The 16,163-nt window shown below is 46.0% G+C and overlaps 7 non-coding genes across 7 annotated transcripts; all 7 read right to left on the bottom strand.

Moving 5' to 3' along the window:
• Nucleotides 1–652: 652 nt before the first annotated feature.
• Nucleotides 653–843, bottom strand: LOC130343131 (U2 spliceosomal RNA). Its single transcript, XR_008882550.1, has one exon. It is a non-coding gene; the product is annotated as a U2 spliceosomal RNA (small nuclear RNA).
• Nucleotides 844–2,929: 2,086 nt separating this feature from the next.
• Nucleotides 2,930–3,120, bottom strand: LOC130343130 (U2 spliceosomal RNA). The gene has a single exon (XR_008882549.1). It is a non-coding gene; the product is annotated as a U2 spliceosomal RNA (small nuclear RNA).
• A 2,081-nt stretch (nucleotides 3,121–5,201) lies between these two features.
• Nucleotides 5,202–5,392, bottom strand: LOC130343129 (U2 spliceosomal RNA). The gene has a single exon (XR_008882548.1). It is a non-coding gene; the product is annotated as a U2 spliceosomal RNA (small nuclear RNA).
• A 2,078-nt stretch (nucleotides 5,393–7,470) lies between these two features.
• On the bottom strand, nucleotides 7,471–7,661 carry LOC130343071 (U2 spliceosomal RNA). Its single transcript, XR_008882499.1, has one exon. It is a non-coding gene; the product is annotated as a U2 spliceosomal RNA (small nuclear RNA).
• A 2,089-nt stretch (nucleotides 7,662–9,750) lies between these two features.
• LOC130343126 (U2 spliceosomal RNA) lies at nucleotides 9,751–9,941 on the bottom strand. Its single transcript, XR_008882546.1, has one exon. It is a non-coding gene; the product is annotated as a U2 spliceosomal RNA (small nuclear RNA).
• Nucleotides 9,942–12,040: 2,099 nt separating this feature from the next.
• LOC130343125 (U2 spliceosomal RNA) lies at nucleotides 12,041–12,231 on the bottom strand. Its single transcript, XR_008882545.1, has one exon. It is a non-coding gene; the product is annotated as a U2 spliceosomal RNA (small nuclear RNA).
• Nucleotides 12,232–14,349: 2,118 nt separating this feature from the next.
• LOC130343124 (U2 spliceosomal RNA) lies at nucleotides 14,350–14,540 on the bottom strand. The gene has a single exon (XR_008882544.1). It is a non-coding gene; the product is annotated as a U2 spliceosomal RNA (small nuclear RNA).
• Between the last annotated feature and the right edge of the window lie 1,623 nt (nucleotides 14,541–16,163).

Raw genomic sequence — 16,163 nt, 5'->3', positions numbered from 1 at the left:
AGCATAGCCTAACCCTCTGTACTTTGGTCTATATTGATGCGGGACATAGACAGCCAGCTGATGACCAATCCATTAGTGCAATGGATGGCTGGAAGCATTTGTCTTTGCCTTTGCAATACCACAGAAGCAATGCATGGTCAATGTACAGCAATGACACACCTGTGTGAACAGCCAGGAGACCCCCCCATGTTATGTTACATAGTTACATAGTTAGTACGGTCGAAAAAAGACATATGTCCATCAAGTTCAACCAGGGAATTAAGGGGTAGGGGTGTGGCGCGATATTGGGGAAGGGATGAGATTTTATATTTCTTCATAAGCATTAATCTTATTTTGTCAATTAGGAACATTCAGCACCCACCCGCTATCAAGGCAGCTGCCTATCATGTCATGCCCTACCTGCACAGGTGTGCTGGCTACTCAAATGATCCAATTAAGGAGGCCATTTAGTCAGCAGCAGCAGAAGTCCTGTGCCTGGACGCTCCAACAGCGGCCAGACACAAGCAGAAGCAGCAGAAGCAGCAGCAGCACCACCTTTTGTTTTTTGGCTGCAGCAGCAGCAGCAGCAGCAAGGCCCACAGGGCTGGCTAGCTGGCTAGCCAGCAAGCAGGTAGCAATGAAAGTAGGAATCTTTCTTTTTAACCCTGTAAGGGGGTGGTGCACTGTACCCGAAGATACTGCCATATCGGGTCAATGCATAGGGCGACGGAAGCAAGCTTCGAAATCGGCCCCCGTTCTCAAAAATCCATTTAATATATGGTCCCCAGATAGGGGACGTATCAGATATTAAACTGATAAGAACAGATACTACACTTGATCTTAGCCAAAAGGCCGAGAAGCGATAACCGTGAAAGGGGCGGGCCCAACAAGGTCCCCTTCATGGGCACTATCACTGCTTGCTGTCAGGGAGGCTGCCAGACAATTTTCCATGCACACTCTGGGCTGGGGGGCAGTCAACCACCAGTACACACAGCAGAACCTAAACCCATACCATTATTGCTAAGCAGCAAGACAGGGGCCCATTGCACTCCCACGGGGCCTTTTTAAATGCAATCCATAACCCGGATTTGCCAGGAACCCTTCTTACTCCTCCTACTTGCATGTGACACTGGGCTTAGGATCTGCATAGGAAACACACACACAAGCACACACCTACCTTTGTTGCCTGCAGATGCCTCCTTGGCTGTCCCCAAACGGTATCAAACCAACACCCACGGGAAGCTGTAAGCATAGAGGACATGCCTGCACCCCATTGGACTTACCTGTGTGGGTTAAATCCGGGTTATTTGACAACCTATGGCGGTGATGGTTCTGCTCAGGCAGAGCAGTGCTGATGCTCCTCATAAAGCTGTCGCTGCTGTGAAGGTTCTAGGTGACATCACAATCCCTATGGTTACATACACAACAAAGCTGGGTTGTTGTTGTTTACACTCTGCAAGGCCTGTGGAAGTGAGTGACATCATAGCACTGTAGTTCTGAGGGTTCTAGATGGATGCAACAATCTCCTGTTGCTTCTATGAAGGCCATAATAGACGACATCACCAAACAGCTCCATAGTCACATACACAGCAAAGGAGAGATGTTGTTTACACCTAGTGATGTCAGTGGTATTGAGTGACATCACAGCACAGTGCTAAGGCTCCTGGGCCTGGACACAGCAGCGGCTGCAATATCTCAACGGAGAATACGTTTATATATATGTGTGTGTGTGCGCGTATATATATATATATATATATATATATATATATATATATATATATTTCTCCGCCGAAATCACTTTTAAACCCATTTCCACCTTTTTTTCCCTTCTCTTCCTCTTACTTTTTTTTCACGTTTTTTTACGTTTTTCTCCTTTTCGCCTCTTTTCTGGGCGTATTATTCTTCTTTTTCTTCTTTTTTTTCGTCTAATGCATACCCCATCAGTGCAGCAATGCTTATTCAATACCGCCAGCAGATGGAGACACTGGGGGATAATTTTCTAAGGATTTATACTGATTTTTCCTGTCTGAATTTGTCGCACAGAAAGTTGCAGGCCAAATATGTGTGACATTTCTGCGACTTTAGCTTCTAGAGCATTTTTACAACATTATACATAGGTGCTGAATACATAAAAAGCGACTGTTCAGCGACAGACAAGTCGCATCGGCTGAAAGTAGGCCAGAATGTCAGTCCATGTTGGAGCAGGTTTAGATACAGTCTAAAGCATAGATCTCAAAGTCTGTGCACAGAATTTAGCAAGGGCCTCGCACCTTCTGATGCATCAGGTAGGTGCACTATAGCATAGCCTAACCCTCTGTACTTTGGTCTATATTGATGCGGGACATAGACAGCCAGCTGATGACCAATCCATTAGTGCAATGGATGGCTGGAAGCATTTGTCTTTGCCTTTGCAATACCACAGAAGCAATGCATGGTCAATGTACAGCAATGACACACCTGTGTGAACAGCCAGGAGACCCCCCCATGTTATGTTACATAGTTACATAGTTAGTACGGTCGAAAAAAGACATATGTCCATCAAGTTCAACCAGGGAATTAAGGGGTAGGGGTGTGGCGCGATATTGGGGAAGGGATGAGATTTTATATTTCTTCATAAGCATTAATCTTATTTTGTCAATTAGGAACATTCAGCACCCACCCGCTATCAAGGCAGCTGCCTATCATGTCATGCCCTACCTGCACAGGTGTGCTGGCTACTCAAATGATCCAATTAAGGAGGCCATTTAGTCAGCAGCAGCAGAAGTCCTGTGCCTGGACGCTCCAACAGCGGCCAGACACAAGCAGAAGCAGCAGAAGCAGCAGCAGCACCACCTTTTGTTTTTTGGCTGCAGCAGCAGCAGCAGCAGCAAGGCCCACAGGGCTGGCTAGCTGGCTAGCCAGCAAGCAGGTAGCAATGAAAGTAGGAATCTTTCTTTTTAACCCTGTAAGGGGGTGGTGCACTGTACCCGAAGATACTGCCATATCGGGTCAATGCATAGGGCGACGGAAGCAAGCTTCGAAATCGGCCCCCGTTCTCAAAAATCCATTTAATATATGGTCCCCAGATAGGGGACGTATCAGATATTAAACTGATAAGAACAGATACTACACTTGATCTTAGCCAAAAGGCCGAGAAGCGATAACCGTGAAAGGGGCGGGCCCAACAAGGTCCCCTTCATGGGCACTATCACTGCTTGCTGTCAGGGAGGCTGCCAGACAATTTTCCATGCACACTCTGGGCTGGGGGGCAGTCAACCACCAGTACACACAGCAGAACCTAAACCCATACCATTATTGCTAAGCAGCAAGACAGGGGCCCATTGCACTCCCACGGGGCCTTTTTAAATGCAATCCATAACCCGGATTTGCCAGGAACCCTTCTTACTCCTCCTACTTGCATGTGACACTGGGCTTAGGATCTGCATAGGAAACACACACACAAGCACACACCTACCTTTGTTGCCTGCAGATGCCTCCTTGGCTGTCCCCAAACGGTATCAAACCAACACCCACGGGAAGCTGTAAGCATAGAGGACATGCCTGCACCCCATTGGACTTACCTGTGTGGGTTAAATCCGGGTTATTTGACAACCTATGGCGGTGATGGTTCTGCTCAGGCAGAGCAGTGCTGATGCTCCTCATAAAGCTGTCGCTGCTGTGAAGGTTCTAGGTGACATCACAATCCCTATGGTTACATACACAACAAAGCTGGGTTGTTGTTGTTTACACTCTGCAAGGCCTGTGGAAGTGAGTGACATCATAGCACTGTAGTTCTGAGGGTTCTAGATGGATGCAACAATCTCCTGTTGCTTCTATGAAGGCCATAATAGACGACATCACCAAACAGCTCCATAGTCACATACACAGCAAAGGAGAGATGTTGTTTACACCTAGTGATGTCAGTGGTATTGAGTGACATCACAGCACAGTGCTAAGGCTCCTGGGCCTGGACACAGCAGCGGCTGCAATATCTCAACGGAGAATACGTTTATATATATGTGTGTGTGTGCGCGTATATATATATATATATATATATATATATATATATATATATATTTCTCCGCCGAAATCACTTTTAAACCCATTTCCACCTTTTTTTCCCTTCTCTTCCTCTTACTTTTTTTTCACGTTTTTTTACGTTTTTCTCCTTTTCGCCTCTTTTCTGGGCGTATTATTCTTCTTTTTCTTCTTTTTTTTCGTCTAATGCATACCCCATCAGTGCAGCAATGCTTATTCAATACCGCCAGCAGATGGAGACACTGGGGGATAATTTTCTAAGGATTTATACTGATTTTTCCTGTCTGAATTTGTCGCACAGAAAGTTGCAGGCCAAATATGTGTGACATTTCTGCGACTTTAGCTTCTAGAGCATTTTTACAACATTATACATAGGTGCTGAATACATAAAAAGCGACTGTTCAGCGACAGACAAGTCGCATCGGCTGAAAGTAGGCCAGAATGTCAGTCCATGTTGGAGCAGGTTTAGATACAGTCTAAAGCATAGATCTCAAAGTCTGTGCACAGAATTTAGCAAGGGCCTCGCACCTTCTGATGCATCAGGTAGGTGCACTATAGCATAGCCTAACCCTCTGTACTTTGGTCTATATTGATGCGGGACATAGACAGCCAGCTGATGACCAATCCATTAGTGCAATGGATGGCTGGAAGCATTTGTCTTTGCCTTTGCAATACCACAGAAGCAATGCATGGTCAATGTACAGCAATGACACACCTGTGTGAACAGCCAGGAGACCCCCCCATGTTATGTTACATAGTTACATACTTAGTACGGTCGAAAAAAGACATATGTCCATCAAGTTCAACCAGGGAATTAAGGGGTAGGGGTGTGGCGCGATATTGGGGAAGGGATGAGATTTTATATTTCTTCATAAGCATTAATCTTATTTTGTCAATTAGGAACATTCAGCACCCACCCGCTATCAAGGCAGCTGCCTATCATGTCATGCCCTACCTGCACAGGTGTGCTGGCTACTCAAATGATCCAATTAAGGAGGCCATTTAGTCAGCAGCAGCAGAAGTCCTGTGCCTGGACGCTCCAACAGCGGCCAGACACAAGCAGAAGCAGCAGAAGCAGCAGCAGCACCACCTTTTGTTTTTTAGCTGCAGCAGCAGCAGCAGCAAGGCCCACAGGGCTGGCTAGCTGGCTAGCCAGCAAGCAGGTAGCAATGAAAGTAGGAATCTTTCTTTTTAACCCTGTAAGGGGGTGGTGCACTGTACCCGAAGATACTGCCATATCGGGTCAATGCATAGGGCGACGGAAGCAAGCTTCGAAATCGGCCCCCGTTCTCAAAAATCCATTTAATATATGGTCCCCAGATAGGGGACGTATCAGATATTAAACTGATAAGAACAGATACTACACTTGATCTTAGCCAAAAGGCCGAGAAGCGATAACCGTGAAAGGGGCGGGCCCAACAAGGTCCCCTTCATGGGCACTATCACTGCTTGCTGTCAGGGAGGCTGCCAGACAATTTTCCATGCACACTCTGGGCTGGGGGGCAGTCAACCACCAGTACACACAGCAGAACCTAAACCCATACCATTATTGCTAAGCAGCAAGACAGGGGCCCATTGCACTCCCACGGGACCTTTTTAAATGCAATCCATAACCCGGATTTGCCAGGAACCCTTCTTACTCCTCCTACTTGCATGTGACACTGGGCTTAGGATCTGCATAGGAAACACACACACAAGCACACACCTACCTTTGTTGCCTGCAGATGCCTCCTTGGCTGTCTCCAAACGGTATCAAACCAACACCCACGGGAAGCTGTAAGCATAGAGGACATGCCTGCACCCCATTGGACTTACCTGTGTGGGTTAAATCCGGGTTATTTGACAACCTATGGCGGTGATGGTTCTGCTCAGGCAGAGCAGTGCTGATGCTCCTCATAAAGCTGTCGCTGCTGTGAAGGTTCTAGGTGACATCACAATCCCTATGGTTACATACACAACAAAGCTGGGTTGTTGTTGTTTACACTCTGCAAGGCCTGTGGAAGTGAGTGACATCATAGCACTGTAGTTCTGAGGGTTCTAGATGGATGCAACAATCTCCTGTTGCTTCTATGAAGGCCATAATAGACGACATCACCAAACAGCTCCATAGTCACATACACAGCAAAGGAGAGATGTTGTTTACACCTAGTGATGTCAGTGGTATTGAGTGACATCACAGCACAGTGCTAAGGCTCCTGGGCCTGGACACAGCAGCGGCTGCAATATCTCAACGGAGAATACGTTTATATATATGTGTGTGTGTGCGCGTATATATATATATATATATATATATATATATATATATTTCTCCGCCGAAATCACTTTTAAACCCATTTCCACCTTTTTTTCCCTTCTCTTCCTCTTACTTTTTTTTCACGTTTTTTTACGTTTTTCTCCTTTTCGCCTCTTTTCTGGGCGTATTATTCTTCTTTTTCTTCTTTTTTTTCGTCTAATGCATACCCCATCAGTGCAGCAATGCTTATTCAATACCGCCAGCAGATGGAGACACTGGGGGATAATTTTCTAAGGATTTATACTGATTTTTCCTGTCTGAATTTGTCGCACAGAAAGTTGCAGGCCAAATATGTGTGACATTTCTGCGACTTTAGCTTCTAGAGCATTTTTACAACATTATACATAGGTGCTGAATACATAAAAAGCGACTGTTCAGCGACAGACAAGTCGCATCGGCTGAAAGTAGGCCAGAATGTCAGTCCATGTTGGAGCAGGTTTAGATACAGTCTAAAGCATAGATCTCAAAGTCTGTGCACAGAATTTAGCAAGGGCCTCGCACCTTCTGATGCATCAGGTAGGTGCACTATAGCATAGCCTAACCCTCTGTACTTTGGTCTATATTGATGCGGGACATAGACAGCCAGCTGATGACCAATCCATTAGTGCAATGGATGGCTGGAAGCATTTGTCTTTGCCTTTGCAATACCACAGAAGCAATGCATGGTCAATGTACAGCAATGACACACCTGTGTGAACAGCCAGGAGACCCCCCCATGTTATGTTACATAGTTACATAGTTAGTACGGTCGAAAAAAGACATATGTCCATCAAGTTCAACCAGGGAATTAAGGGGTAGGGGTGTGGCGCGATATTGGGGAAGGGATGAGATTTTATATTTCTTCATAAGCATTAATCTTATTTTGTCAATTAGGAACATTCAGCACCCACCCGCTATCAAGGCAGCTGCCTATCATGTCATGCCCTACCTGCACAGGTGTGCTGGCTACTCAAATGATCCAATTAAGGAGGCCATTTAGTCAGCAGCAGCAGAAGTCCTGTGCCTGGACGCTCCAACAGCGGCCAGACACAAGCAGAAGCAGCAGAAGCAGCAGCAGCACCACCTTTTGTTTTTTGGCTGCAGCAGCAGCAGCAGCAGCAAGGCCCACAGGGCTGGCTAGCTGGCTAGCCAGCAAGCAGGTAGCAATGAAAGTAGGAATCTTTCTTTTTAACCCTGTAAGGGGGTGGTGCACTGTACCCGAAGATACTGCCATATCGGGTCAATGCATAGGGCGACGGAAGCAAGCTTCGAAATCGGCCCCCGTTCTCAAAAATCCATTTAATATATGGTCCCCAGATAGGGGACGTATCAGATATTAAACTGATAAGAACAGATACTACACTTGATTTTAGCCAAAAGGCCGAGAAGCGATAACCGTGAAAGGGGCGGGCCCAACAAGGTCCCCTTCATGGGCACTATCACTGCTTGCTGTCAGGGAGGCTGCCAGACAATTTTCCATGCACACTCTGGGCTGGGGGGCAGTCAACCACCAGTACACACAGCAGAACCTAAACCCATACCATTATTGCTAAGCAGCAAGACAGGGGCCCATTGCACTCCCACGGGGCCTTTTTAAATGCAATCCATAACCCGGATTTGCCAGGAACCCTTCTTACTCCTCCTACTTGCATGTGACACTGGGCTTAGGATCTGCATAGGAAACACACACACAAGCACACACCTACCTTTGTTGCCTGCAGATGCCTCCTTGGCTGTCCCCAAACGGTATCAAACCAACACCCACGGGAAGCTGTAAGCATAGAGGACATGCCTGCACCCCATTGGACTTACCTGTGTGGGTTAAATCCGGGTTATTTGACAACCTATGGCGGTGATGGTTCTGCTCAGGCAGAGCAGTGCTGATGCTCCTCATAAAGCTGTCGCTGCTGTGAAGGTTCTAGGTGACATCACAATCCCTATGGTTACATACACAACAAAGCTGGGTTGTTGTTGTTTACACTCTGCAAGGCCTGTGGAAGTGAGTGACATCATAGCACTGTAGTTCTGAGGGTTCTAGATGGATGCAACAATCTCCTGTTGCTTCTATGAAGGCCGTAATAGACGACATCACCAAACAGCTCCATAGTCACATACACAGCAAAGGAGAGATGTTGTTTACACCTAGTGATGTCAGTGGTATTGAGTGACATCACAGCACAGTGCTAAGGCTCCTGGGCCTGGACACAGCAGCGGCTGCAATATCTCAACGGAGAATACGTTTATATATATGTGTGTGTGTGCGCGTATATATATATATATATATATATATATATATATATATATATATATATATATATATATATTTCTCCGCCGAAATCACTTTTAAACCCATTTCCACCTTTTTTTCCCTTCTCTTCCTCTTACTTTTTTTTCACGTTTTTTTACGTTTTTCTCCTTTTCGCCTCTTTTCTGGGCGTATTATTCTTCTTTTTCTTCTTTTTTTTCGTCTAATGCATACCCCATCAGTGCAGCAATGCTTATTCAATACCGCCAGCAGATGGAGACACTGGGGGATAATTTTCTAAGGATTTATACTGATTTTTCCTGTCTGAATTTGTCGCACAGAAAGTTGCAGGCCAAATATGTGTGACATTTCTGCGACTTTAGCTTCTAGAGCATTTTTACAACATTATACATAGGTGCTGAATACATAAAAAGCGACTGTTCAGCGACAGACAAGTCGCATCGGCTGAAAGTAGGCCAGAATGTCAGTCCATGTTGGAGCAGGTTTAGATACAGTCTAAAGCATAGATCTCAAAGTCTGTGCACAGAATTTAGCAAGGGCCTCACACCTTCTGATGCATCAGGTAGGTGCACTATAGCATAGCCTAACCCTCTGTACTTTGGTCTATATTGATGCGGGACATAGACAGCCAGCTGATGACCAATCCATTAGTGCAATGGATGGCTGGAAGCATTTGTCTTTGCCTTTGCAATACCACAGAAGCAATGCATGGTCAATGTACAGCAATGACACACCTGTGTGAACAGCCAGGAGACCCCCCCATGTTATGTTACATAGTTACATAGTTAGTACGGTCGAAAAAAGACATATGTCCATCAAGTTCAACCAGGGAATTAAGGGGTAGGGGTGTGGCGCGATATTGGGGAAGGGATGAGATTTTATATTTCTTCATAAGCATTAATCTTATTTTGTCAATTAGGAACATTCAGCACCCACCCGCTATCAAGGCAGCTGCCTATCATGTCATGCCCTACCTGCACAGGTGTGCTGGCTACTCAAATGATCCAATTAAGGAGGCCATTTAGTCAGCAGCAGCAGAAGTCCTGTGCCTGGACGCTCCAACAGCGGCCAGACACAAGCAGAAGCAGCAGAAGCAGCAGCAGCACCACCTTTTGTTTTTTGGCTGCAGCAGCAGCAGCAGCAGCAAGGCCCACAGGGCTGGCTAGCTGGCTAGCCAGCAATGAAAGTAGGAATCTTTCTTTTTAACCCTGTAAGGGGGTGGTGCACTGTACCCGAAGATACTGCCATATCGGGTCAATGCATAGGGCGACGGAAGCAAGCTTCGAAATCGGCCCCCGTTCTCAAAAATCCATTTAATATATGGTCCCCAGATAGGGGACGTATCAGATATTAAACTGATAAGAACAGATACTACACTTGATCTTAGCCAAAAGGCCGAGAAGCGATAACCGTGAAAGGGGCGGGCCCAACAAGGTCCCCTTCATGGGCACTATCACTGCTTGCTGTCAGGGAGGCTGCCAGACAATTTTCCATGCACACTCTGGGCTGGGGGGCAGTCAACCACCAGTACACACAGCAGAACCTAAACCCATACCATTATTGCTAAGCAGCAAGACAGGGGCCCATTGCACTCCCACGGGGCCTTTTTAAATGCAATCCATAACCCGGATTTGCCAGGAACCCTTCTTACTCCTCCTACTTGCATGTGACACTGTGTGACACTGGGCTTAGGATCTGCATAGGAAACACACACACAAGCACACACCTACCTTTGTTGCCTGCAGATGCCTCCTTGGCTGTCCCCAAACGGTATCAAACCAACACCCACGGGAAGCTGTAAGCATAGAGGACATGCCTGCACCCCATTGGACTTACCTGTGTGGGTTAAATCCGGGTTATTTGACAACTTATGGCGGTGATGGTTCTGCTCAGGCAGAGCAGTGCTGATGCTCCTCATAAAGCTGTCGCTGCTGTGAAGGTTCTAGGTGACATCACAAATCCCTATGGTTACATACACAACAAAGCTGGGTTGTTGTTGTTTACACTCTGCAAGGCCTGTGGAAGTGAGTGACATCATAGCACTGTAGTTCTGAGGGTTCTAGATGGATGCAACAATCTCCTGTTGCTTCTATGAAGGCCATAATAGACGACATCACCAAACAGCTCCATAGTCACATACACAGCAAAGGAGAGATGTTGTTTACACCTAGTGATGTCAGTGGTATTGAGTGACATCACAGCACAGTGCTAAGGCTCCTGGGCCTGGACACAGCAGCGGCTGCAATATCTCAACGGAGAATACGTTTATATATATGTGTGTGTGTGTGCGCGTATATATATATATATATATATATATATATATATATATATATATATTTCTCCGCCGAAATCACTTTTAAACCCATTTCCACCTTTTTTTCCCTTCTCTTCCTCTTACTTTTTTTTCACGTTTTTTTACGTTTTTCTCCTTTTCGCCTCTTTTCTGGGCGTATTATTCTTCTTTTTCTTCTTTTTTTTCGTCTAATGCATACCCCATCAGTGCAGCAATGCTTATTCAATACCGCCAGCAGATGGAGACACTGGGGGATAATTTTCTAAGGATTTATACTGATTTTTCCTGTCTGAATTTGTCGCACAGAAAGTTGCAGGCCAAATATGTGTGACATTTCTGCGACTTTAGCTTCTAGAGCATTTTTACAACATTATACATAGGTGCTGAATACATAAAAAGCGACTGTTCAGCGACAGACAAGTCGCATCGGCTGAAAGTAGGCCAGAATGTCAGTCCATGTTGGAGCAGGTTTAGATACAGTCTAAAGCATAGATCTCAAAGTCTGTGCACAGAATTTAGCAAGGGCCTCGCACCTTCTGATGCATCAGGTAGGTGCACTATAGCATAGCCTAACCCTCTGTACTTTGGTCTATATTGATGCGGGACATAGACAGCCAGCTGATGACCAATCCATTAGTGCAATGGATGGCTGGAAGCATTTGTCTTTGCCTTTGCAATACCACAGAAGCAATGCATGGTCAATGTACAGCAATGACACACCTGTGTGAACAGCCAGGAGACCCCCCCATGTTATGTTACATAGTTACATAGTTAGTACGGTCGAAAAAAGACATATGTCCATCAAGTTCAACCAGGGAATTAAGGGGTAGGGGTGTGGCGCGATATTGGGGAAGGGATGAGATTTTATATTTCTTCATAAGCATTAATCTTATTTTGTCAATTAGGAACATTCAGCACCCACCCGCTATCAAGGCAGCTGCCTATCATGTCATGCCCTACCTGCACAGGTGTGCTGGCTACTCAAATGATCCAATTAAGGAGGCCATTTAGTCAGCAGCAGCAGAAGTCCTGTGCCTGGACGCTCCAACAGCGGCCAGACACAAGCAGAAGCAGCAGAAGCAGCAGCAGCACCACCTTTTGTTTTTTGGCTGCAGCAGCAGCAGCAGCAGCAAGGCCCACAGGGCTGGCTAGCTGGCTAGCCAGCAAGCAGGTAGCAATGAAAGTAGGAATCTTTCTTTTTAACCCTGTAAGGGGGTGGTGCACTGTACCCGAAGATACTGCCATATCGGGTCAATGCATAGGGCGACGGAAGCAAGCTTCGAAATCGGCCCCCGTTCTCAAAAATCCATTTAATATATGGTCCCCAGATAGGGGACGTATCAGATATTAAACTGATAAGAACAGATACTACACTTGATCTTAGCCAAAAGGCCGAGAAGCGATAACCGTGAAAGGGGCGGGCCCAACAAGGTCCCCTTCATGGGCACTATCACTGCTTGCTGTCAGGGAGGCTGCCAGACAATTTTCCATGCACACTCTGGGCTGGGGGGCAGTCAACCACCAGTACACACAGCAGAACCTAAACCCATACCATTATTGCTAAGCAGCAAGACAGGGGCCCATTGCACTCCCACGGGGCCTTTTTAAATGCAATCCATAACCCGGATTTGCCAGGAACCCTTCTTACTCCTCCTACTTGCATGTGACACTGGGCTTAGGATCTGCATAGGAAACACACACACAAGCACACACCTACCTTTGTTGCCTGCAGATGCCTCCTTGGCTGTCCCCAAACGGTATCAAACCAACACCCACGGGAAGCTGTAAGCATAGAGGACATGCCTGCACCCCATTGGACTTACCTGTGTGGGTTAAATCCGGGTTATTTGACAACCTATGGCGGTGATGGTTCTGCTCAGGCAGAGCAGTGCTGATGCTCCTCATAAAGCTGTCGCTGCTGTGAAGGTTCTAGGTGACATCACAATCCCTATGGTTACATACACAACAAAGCTGGGTTGTTGTTGTTTACACTCTGCAAGGCCTGTGGAAGTGAGTGACATCATAGCACTGTAGTTCTGAGGGTTCTAGATGGATGCAACAATCTCCTGTTGCTTCTATGAAGGCCATAATAGACGACATCACCAAACAGCTCCATAGTCACATACACAGCAAAGGAGAGATGTTGTTTACACCTAGTGATGTCAGTGGTATTGAGTGACATCACAGCACAGTGCTAAGGCTCCTGGGCCTGGACACAGCAGCGGCTGCAATATCTCAACGGAGAATACGTTTATATATATGTGTGTGTGTGCGCGTATATATATATATATATATATATATATATATATATATATTTCTCCGCCGAAATCACTTTTAAACCCATTTCCACCTTTTTTTCCCTTCTCTTCCTCTTACTTTTTTTTCACGTTTTTTTACGTTTTTCTCCTTTTCGCCTCTTTTCTGGGCGTATTATTCTTCTTTTTCTTCTTTTTTTTCGTCTAATGCATACCCCATCAGTGCAGCAATGCTTATTCAATACCGCCAGCAGATGGAGACACTGGGGGATAATTTTCTAAGGATTTATACTGATTTTTCCTGTCTGAATTTGTCGCACAGAAAGTTGCAGGCCAAATATGTGTGACATTTCTGCGACTTTAGCTTCTAGAGCATTTTTACAACATTATACATAGGTGCTGAATACATAAAAAGCGACTGTTCAGCGACAGACAAGTCGCATCGGCTGAAAGTAGGCCAGAATGTCAGTCCATGTTGGAGCAGGTTTAGATACAGTCTAAAGCATAGATCTCAAAGTCTGTGCACAGAATTTAGCAAGGGCCTCGCACCTTCTGATGCATCAGGTAGGTGCACTATAGCATAGCCTAACCCTCTGTACTTTGGTCTATATTGATGCGGGACATAGACAGCCAGCTGATGACCAATCCATTAGTGCAATGGATGGCTGGAAGCATTTGTCTTTGCCTTTGCAATACCACAGAAGCAATGCATGGTCAATGTACAGCAATGACACACCTGTGTGAACAGCCAGGAGACCCCCCCATGTTATGTTACATAGTTACATAGTTAGTACGGTCGAAAAAAGACATATGTCCATCAAGTTCAACCAGGGAATTAAGGGGTAGGGGTGTGGCGCGATATTGGGGAAGGGATGAGATTTTATATTTCTTCATAAGCATTAATCTTATTTTGTCAATTAGGAACATTCAGCACCCACCCGCTATCAAGGCAGCTGCCTATCATGTCATGCCCTACCTGCACAGGTGTGCTGGCTACTCAAATGATCCAATTAAGGAGGCCATTTAGTCAGCAGCAGCAGAAGTCCTGTGCCTGGACGCTCCAACAGCGGCCAGACACAAGCAGAAGCAGCAGAAGCAGCAGCAGCACCACCTTTTGTTTTTTGGCTGCAGCAGCAGCAGCAGCACCACCTTTTGTTTTTTGGCTGCAGCAGCAGCAGCAGCAGCAAGGCCCACAGGGCTGGCTAGCTGGCTAGCCAGCAAGCAGGTAGCAATGAAAGTAGGAATCTTTCTTTTTAACCCTGTAAGGGGGTGGTGCACTGTACCCGAAGATACTGCCATATCGGGTCAATGCATAGGGCGACGGAAGCAAGCTTCGAAATCGGCCCCCGTTCTCAAAAATCCATTTAATATATGGTCCCCAGATAGGGGACGTATCAGATATTAAACTGATAAGAACAGATACTACACTTGATCTTAGCCAAAAGGCCGAGAAGCGATAACCGTGAAAGGGGCGGGCCCAACAAGGTCCCCTTCATGGGCACTATCACTGCTTGCTGTCAGGGAGGCTGCCAGACAATTTTCCATGCACACTCTGGGCTGGGGGGCAGTCAACCACCAGTACACACAGCAGAACCTAAACCCATACCATTATTGCTAAGCAGCAAGACAGGGGCCCATTGCACTCCCACGGGGCCTTTTTAAATGCAATCCATAACCCGGATTTGCCAGGAACACTTCTTACTCCTCCTACTTGCATGTGACACTGGGCTTAGGATCTGCATAGGAAACACACACACAAGCACACACCTACCTTTGTTGCCTGCAGATGCCTCCTTGGCTGTCCCCAAACGGTATCAAACCAACACCCACGGGAAGCTGTAAGCATAGAGGACATGCCTGCACCCCATTGGACTTACCTGTGTGGGTTAAATCCGGGTTATTTGACAACCTATGGCGGTGATGGTTCTGCTCAGGCAGAGCAGTGCTGATGCTCCTCATAAAGCTGTCGCTGCTGTGAAGGTTCTAGGTGACATCACAATCCCTATGGTTACATACACAACAAAGCTGGGTTGTTGTTGTTTACACTCTGCAAGGCCTGTGGAAGTGAGTGACATCATAGCACTGTAGTTCTGAGGGTTCTAGATGGATGCAACAATCTCCTGTTGCTTCTATGAAGGCCATAATAGACGACATCACCAAACAGCTCCATAGTCACATACACAGCAAAGGAGAGATGTTGTTTACACCTAGTGATGTCAGTGGTATTGAGTGACATCACAGCACAGTGCTAAGGCTCCTGGGCCTGGACACAGCAGCGGCTGCAATATCTCAACGGAGAATACGTTTATATATATGTGTGTGTGTGCGCGTATATATATATATATATATATATATATATATATATATATATATATATATTTCTCCGCCGAAATCACTTTTAAACCCATTTCCACCTTTTTTTCCCTTCTCTTCCTCTTACTTTTTTTTCACGTTTTTTTACGTTTTTCTCCTTTTCGCCTCTTTTCTGGGCGTATTATTCTTCTTTTTCTTCTTTTTTTTCGTCTAATGCATACCCCATCAGTGCAGCAATGCTTATTCAATACCGCCAGCAGATGGAGACACTGGGGGATAATTTTCTAAGGATTTATACTGATTTTTCCTGTCTGAATTTGTCGCACAGAAAGTTGCAGGCCAAATATGTGTGACATTTCTGCGACTTTAGCTTCTAGAGCATTTTTACAACATTATACATAGGTGCTGAATACATAAAAAGCGACTGTTCAGCGACAGACAAGTCGCATCGGCTGAAAGTAGGCCAGAATGTCAGTCCATGTTGGAGCAGGTTTAGATACAGTCTAAAGCATAGATCTCAAAGTCTGTGCACAGAATTTAGCAAGGGCCTCGCACCTTCTGATGCATCAGGTAGGTGCACTATAGCATAGCCTAACCCTCTGTACTTTGGTCTATATTGATGCGGGACATAGACAGCCAGCTGATGACCAATCCATTAGTGCAATGGATGGCTGGAAGCATTTGTCTTTGCCTTTGCAATACCACAGAAGCAATGCATGGTCAATGTACAGCAATGACACACCTGTGTGAACAGCCAGGAGACCCCCC

This window comes from Hyla sarda, unplaced genomic scaffold (assembly GCF_029499605.1).
Source record: "Hyla sarda isolate aHylSar1 unplaced genomic scaffold, aHylSar1.hap1 scaffold_666, whole genome shotgun sequence".
In the NCBI taxonomy this organism is placed as follows: Eukaryota; Metazoa; Chordata; class Amphibia; order Anura; family Hylidae; genus Hyla; species Hyla sarda.
This window is presented reverse-complemented; position numbering and strand designations above follow the sequence as displayed.